Source organism: Pogoniulus pusillus, chromosome 14 (assembly GCF_015220805.1).
Source record: "Pogoniulus pusillus isolate bPogPus1 chromosome 14, bPogPus1.pri, whole genome shotgun sequence".
Lineage (NCBI taxonomy): Eukaryota > Metazoa > Chordata > Aves > Piciformes > Lybiidae > Pogoniulus > Pogoniulus pusillus.
The window spans coordinates 25022265-25029806 of record NC_087277.1 but is presented as its reverse complement, the minus strand read 5'-3'; positions in this window follow the sequence as shown (position 1 = coordinate 25029806).

The following is a 7542-nucleotide window of genomic DNA, read 5'->3' as shown; positions in this document are numbered from 1 at the left end:
TGGCATTGGAATGGGCTGCCCAGGGAGGTGGTGGAGTCACCATCCCTGGAGGTGTTCAAGCAAAGCCTGGCTGAGGCACTTAGTGCCATGGTCTGGTTGACTGGCCAGGGCTGGGTGCTAGGTTGGACTGGATGAGCTTGAAGTTCTTTTCCAACCTGGTTGATTGTATGATAGGAAAGATAACACTTTGTCCAGACACCTGGCCTTCTGTAAGATCTCGGGTGGGCTGTGTCCTGACCATATCTGCTTCTACTCTCAAGGGGATGAGGAAACCCTTCTGATAAGCAGTCAGTACCAGTCCAACAGCAACCAGTCTAGTAGAATGAACTACTTAACACTTAGCCAAGTAGCTGTGTGTTCAATGGCCACTCTTCTGATAGGGGGTATTTTTTGGGAGACATTAAAACATCTCCAGAGATAAATGGTTTTGTCATTGAGGAAGTGTGGAAGTAAAGAAAAAGACAGGCCAGGACATAAAATTCTACCTTACTCTGAGGAGCAGGTTTAAATGAGTATATAAAGGCAATGCAATTCTTGAAGAGTGAATTACTTGTTAGCATTTTATTTAGGCAAATCATAACCTGAAAACTAAGCCAAAATGAGAGCAGAATATCAAGGTTAATCAGTCAAATCTGTATTAAAAACTTGGTATCAAACAGCAAGGCTAGCAAGAATTATTTTCTTCTATGGTGTTTTCCCTTCTGGAAGAAAGCCTCCAAAAAGCTGAAGAAATTGTCACATGCAGTAGCAGCAGCCAACAAGGTCCACTCTGAGAACTTTTTGTGTTCTCAGTGTAATACTGAGAAAGTTATCTTGCAGTTATGATTATAATATTTGCCTTCTATTGTTTGCAGTCCTTATAAGGAAGGCAGAGAGGTAGCTAAGCAGTGTGCCCAGGTGGGCAAGAGAGCCAATGGCATCCTGGCATGGATCAGGAGCAGTGTGGCCAGTAGGACGAGGGAGGTTATTCTTCCCCTGTACTCAGCACTGCTCAGGCCACACCTTGAGTGCTGTGTCCAGTTCTGGGCTCCTCAATTCAACAGAGATGTTGAGGTGCTGGAATGAGAAGGGCAACAAAGCTGTTGAGGCGCCTGGAGCACAGCCCTGTGAGGAGAGGCTGAGGGAGCTGGGGGTGTGCAGCCTGCAGAAGAGGAGGCTCAGGGCAGAGCTCATTGCTGTCTACAACTACTTGAAGGGAGGCTGTAGCCAGGTGGGGTTGGTCTCTACTGCCAGGCAACCAGCAATGGAACAAGGGGACACAGTCTGAAGTTGTGCCAGGGGAGGTCTAGGCTGGATGTTAGGAGGAAGTTGTTGGCAAAGAGAGTGATTGGCATTGGAATGGGCTGCCCAGGGAGGTGGTGGAGGCACCATCCCTGGAGATCTTCAAGCAAAGCCTGGCTGAGGCACTTAGTGCCATGGTCTGGTTGACTGGCTAGGGCTGGGTGCTAGGTTGGACTGGATGATCTTGGAGGTCTCTTCCAAGCTGGTTGATTCTATGATTCTAATGTTTCTGCCCTAGCTATTACTCCATTACTAATGGTCATCACAAGATTTTTTTGAATCACTTTGTGGCATTTTTAGTAGGAGAAATTGCAAATGCTGAGCATTACCTTTGCATCTAGTTTGTCTGGAGGAAGTTTAAGCTACTCACTCTGTAGGATGCTCTCCTACTGGAGTTCTGCTATACGAATCTGGATAGGAAAATGGCCAGTCTGGGACCAGAATGGAATAAAAACAGTATGGAACTGCAAATTGCCTTTCCTGATTTATATTCATAATCTTCTACAAAAGCAGTATCAGAAATCATAGAATGGTTTAGGCTCAAGGGACCTCAGAGATCATCCAGATCTAGTTCCTGCCATAGGCAGGGTCACTTCCCACTAGAGCAGGTTGCTCAGTGCCTCATCCAGCCTGGCTTTGAACATGTCCAGGGAGGGAGCAGCCACAACCTCCCTGGGCAACCTGTTCTCGTTTCTCACCACCCTCACTGTAAAAACCTTCTTCCTAACATCTGGTTTGAATCTCCCCTCTGCCAGTTTAAAGCCATTACCCCTCATCCTGTTGTTACAAGACCTTGTCAATAGTCCCTCCCCAGCCTTCCTGTAGGCCCTCTTCAGATACTGGAAGGCCACTATAAGGTCTCCTTGAAGCTTTTTCTTTTCCAGGCTGAAGAGCCCCAACTCTCATAGCCTGTCCTCATAGCAGAGGTTTTTCCCTGAAAAAAACTTACTCTCTTCCCCCTCACCCCAAAAATTCTGTTAGCAATGGACTAAATGCAACAGAAAAAAGTATTTAGATGCTCATCCAAGAGCCTGGATGGACACGTGTCAGGGCAATCAGGGTGCCTGCAAGAGGAAGAGTAATGGTAACAGAGGTTATTTGTAAAAAGGAATAGAATTTCAGCCTGAAAAAGAGAAATCAGATCTTTATTTAGAAAGCATGCAAGCTGGGAATAGTTATCTGGGCAAAAACCCACCTGTCTTTGGCCAAGACACATTTCCAGGGCAAACACTGACTCTGAAAGCAGCTGGAAGAGGAAGCATGCATTCCCAGCTAAGCTCTGTTCCAGACCAGCACTAGAATGAGTGACCAATGCAAGGGGCTTGGGGATGTAGCCAGAAGAGAATGAGCATCTACAGCAGTATCATCGGTGGCATGACAGCAAAGGACAGGTGTGTAAATCAGTAGCATGTTTCAAACAAACCAGTGCAGGACTGCATGACTTAGTAGCACAGCAGATGTTGATGTCGTATTTGTTTACACAGGAAGCATTGTGTTTGTCAATAAACATTCCCAGGTTCGAATGGGCAATCAGAGTAGTACTACTAAGTTCCATTTGTTTAGCAAAACCCAAACTGTGCCTCCTGAAACACTGAGGAGCTGCCTTCACAAAGGCTCGAGTTTCTCGGGAGCTGCATCATGCAGGTCCTTTGAAAGCTAGACCCTGAGTTATCCACTGAAAGTGGAGAAAAGCCCTGCCAGGTGGTTTTATGTTCATCATAATGCTCTGCTTTCAGTCTTCATCTTGCATCTCGCTCTCATCACAGGAGATGTGGTGCCTGTGTTGGAAAGAATTCCTCTCTGATGGCAATTCGACCATAGCTAGTGATAAAATCAACTGGGTGTAGTCATAAAAAGCATGGAGAAGGAATCCAGAGGAGATCTTAAGGCAGGAATCTCTCCCTGTATCAGCATGATTCATAGAATCATAGAATCAACCAGGTTGGAAGAGACCTCCAACATCATCCAGTCCAACCTAGCACCCAGCCCTATCCAGTCAACTAGACCATGGCACTAAGTGCCTCATCCAGGCTTTTCTTGAAGACCCCCAGGGATGGTGCCTCCACCACCTCCCTGGGCAGCCCATTCCAATGCCAATCACTCTCTCTGTGAAGAACTTCTTCCTAGTATCCAGCCTATACCTACCCTGGTACAACTTGAGACTGTGTCCCCTTGTTCACTTTGCTATTGCTGTTCTATCCCATCTTTTAGAGTCAGTTTGAAACCTGAGCACCTGCCTGCATTCTAGAGCTGTCAGTCTGTGAGCTGTAGCAGTGAAAACACCAAAATCCTTGTGCTGTTAGTATCAACAGAATTTAGTGTGTTTGTCTAGCTGGTAGAGTTTAAAGCCCTGAGAAATCACTCTGCTTATAAGCCATCTTCAATGTCAATATGAATTAAAAAAGAACACAGTTATCACAAATGCTCTTCACTGAGCTGCATAGGGGAAAAAAAGGGGTAGGCAACCTGTGTTGGCTACTTGGAACTCTTATAGTAAATAAATAAATATATATATATTACAGTAAATATATATTTTAGCTTGTTTAACCTGTCCCTCTCCAGGAAACATTTCCTGGAACACATCTGCCTGTTTTCTGCTGCTTATTTCTAAAGCTTAAAGAAAATTAAGGCCTTCAGCTTTAATAATTGAACATAAGAGCAAATGTAACCCCGGATGGCAGAATGTATTTAGGTATTCCAGAAACACATGCAGAGTCAAGTCTCAGTTAGCTGAAATGGTGTGCAAAAAGAGCTGCATGAATAGTAGACCTTGTTTCAACTAAGATATGTTCCATTAGTGAGGATGTCATAGGGGAAACGGGGAGGGAAGAAAGAAAAGGAGCCAGCATTGTCTTCGATAGCTGCAAGTGCTGACATGCAAAGGTGTTTGCACTTCTTCCTGGTACAAGCTGAATCATCTGAAGTTTATGGAAGTGCTTGTTTATAGGCAGAGCAATAAAGCTATGATTTTCCCCTGACCTGCCTTACCTGCTTTGGAAGGATTTTAAAGAACTGAAGGCCACTAATAAATATTCTTGAGGAGAACATGCATCACCTCTGGCCAAAGCCCAAACCAATTCTGTGAGAACTCCATCTGCTCCTAGCTCCCATTGTGTATGATGAACGTGAAGCCAGAAGCTTCCGTCATCAAAGATGATGACTGCTACCATCCAGCACCTACAGACCAGGCAGGTCATCACCTCAAGGAGCTTTTGCTGTCAAGTAGCTGCAAAAGTGACTGTTCCCCTTGGCTATTTGTTTTCCAGTTGTGCAGGTATAATTTAAAAGTGCTTTTAAAAACTATAGCTGGTAAGCAAGAGCAGGTGTGTAACCAGGAGGCAAAGAAACGTAAATGCAGGGCAATCCTTGGTGCAAAATAGGAGTAATGCATGATCTGGCTGCTTGGTGAAACCTATGAGGAGAGGCTGAGGGAGCTGGGGGTGTGCAGCCTGCAGAAGTGGAGGCTCAGGGCAGACCTCACTGCTGTCTACAACTCCCTGAAGGGATGTTGTAGCCAGCTGGGGGTTGGTCTCTTCTGCCAGGCAATCAGCCACAAAAGAAGGGGACACAGTCTCAAGATGTGCCAGGGGAGGTCTAGGCTGGATGTTAGGAGGAAGTTGTTGGCAGAGAGAGTGATTGGCATTGGAATGGGCTGCCCAGGGAGGTGGTGGAGTTGCCATACCTGGAGGTGTTAAAAAAAAAGCCTGGCTGAGGCACTTCGTGCCATGGTCTGGTTGATTGGCCAGGGCTGGGTGCTAGGTTGGACTGGCTGATCTTGGAGGTCTCTTCCAACCTGGTTGACTCTATGGTTCTGTTAGCCCACTCTAGTTGCATTTACCTTCTCCTAAGTGATTACCAATTCTGCAGTTCACAATTAGAATAAAAATAGCTTAGTAACATTGTCCTTGCAGTGCTGAATCATCCTTTCATCATAATTAAAATCTTTACATTTTATAGTAAGGCTAAGGGACTTCAACCTTTCAAGCCTGGAGAAGAGAAGAGTGAAGTAGGATCTTATCACTGCTTTAAAATCCTTAAAGGGTGGCCATCAGGAGGATGGGACCAGTCTTTTTTCAGTGTTGCTCAGTGACAGGACAAGACATAGTAGACACAAACATGAGCATAGGAAGTTTCATTTAAATATGAGGAGGAACCTCTTTACTTTGAGGATTGTGGAGCACTGAAACAGGCTGCCCAGAAAGGTGCTAGAGTCTCCTCTGGAGTTGTTCAACACCCAGATGGATGCCACCCTGTGCAATATGCCCTAGGTGGCTGCACTGGCAGGGGGTTTGGACTAGACGTTCTTGAGAGGTTCCTCCCAACCCCTATCATTCTGTGATTGGCTCCATGCTTTCTACCTCTCATATATGCAGGCTGATAAAATCAGGAGGATTACTAGGGTATGATGATTGCCTTTTTTTACCCAAGCTGTGTACTGTGTTCTAAATTTTGTCATTCACAAAAGCATTGTTTCTTAATACTGCATCACACTTAAGAATCTAAAATCCTAACTGGACTTTCACATCATTAAAAAATTCAACACAATAAGAGGCAGGTGAGATTTAAGCTGCAGTGTGGGCTTGAGAGAGGCATAAAAAACATAGCTTACTGCATCAGCATTTAAGACTTGGAGAACACTGCTTTAGCATTCATTTGTGTTACATTTCTTCTGCTTCTCTTGTTGGCTCTGAAAATGGAAGGACAATGCTAAAGCCCATTAAAGTGCTGTCACAGAGGTGCTGGAAACAGAAGGACAATGCTAAAGCCCATTAAAATGCTGTCACAGAGGTGCTGGAAACAGAAGGACAATGCTAAAGCCCATTAAAATGCTGTCACAGAGGTGCTGGAAACAATCTCAAATAAGGAGAGCGAGTTGAAAGGTACTTCTCTTGTTTACTGTTGTAAAGCACATTGGGCCAAATTCTTAAGCTATACAAATATTTGCCAGTTCCCCACAAGTGCATTAATTAAAAGAACACTGTTCTAGGGTAGGCTGAAATACAGTTAACATTGTTGGCTTCAGGGACTTGGACTGTTCTCTTAGTGACCTTTCCATTGCTGTGCCACTAGAGCATGTCATAAAACAGAAAGACAGCTTTATATAGCATGGCTCTTGCTCATCTTCTGAGACAATAAAAAAAGGAGGTCATAGGGGATAGTGCTATTAGTGTTTTCTTGTTTAGGTCACAAATATTTTTACATGAAATCAATAGGGGAAAAAAAAGGCACTGATTAAAGAGAGCAAAGCCAAACAACTTAGCTTTCATTAAAGCCATTGTGATAAACCCTACAGTCTTCTGCTCTGTCTAGGGCTGGTCAGCTCTAACCCATACTGAGCAGAACATCTCATTACCTGGTTCTTGTCAGATATATTTAGTGTAAAGGAACTGTTTGCTCAGTTTCTCTTTGCTCTGCGTAGCACAGATGGAAATTAAGTTAGGCATGTATGAAGGTACATGGGCCAGGTGCTCTGCTGGAGAAGGTTTTCCATGACTTTGAGTCTTTGAGAACCCTTTGTCCTGTTGTCGAGGGAAACAGGCTGTAAGTGGGCTCAAATAGCTCAGATTGGTTTTTAGGACACTAGAAAATAGTGATGCTTAAAGCAGTGAGACCTTACTTGTCCAGAATTAAGGAATGGCATGGAGAAGAGAGACTGAGAGGTGACCTCATCAATGTCAAGGGTGAGTGCCAGGAGGCTGGAGCCAGGCTCTGCTCAGTGATGCCTGATGACAGGACAAGGGGCAATGGGTGGAAGCTGAGGCATAGGAAGTTTCATTTAAACATGAGGAGGATTTTTTTCAGTGTGAGGGTGACAGAACACTGGAGCAGGCTGCCATGGGGAGTTGTGGAGTCTTCCTCTCAGGAGATACTCAAAACCTGCCTGGATGTGTTCCTGTGTGATCTGGTCTAGGTGATCCTGCTCTGGCAGGGGGCACTAGACTGGATGAGCTTTGGAGGTCCCTTCCAGCCCCTGACATGCTATGATTCTATGATATACATGAGATGGCTTCTGAACAGTTCCAGCAGCACAAATGCCTTCTCTGTGGTGGAAGTTCTAACACTCTAGCCTAGAAAATCAAATGCCTTGGTGAGCAAAATGCCAATTTAACTGTGAATTTTACTAGGAAATTTCTCTCTTAATAAAAAAATTGCTATCTGCCTGTAGTGCAGTTGTTTGCTTATAAATGTAAATTATATAAACTACAGTAAGAGATTTGAGGAGAACCATGGTGAGACGAGGACATTTGCCAATATCATTTT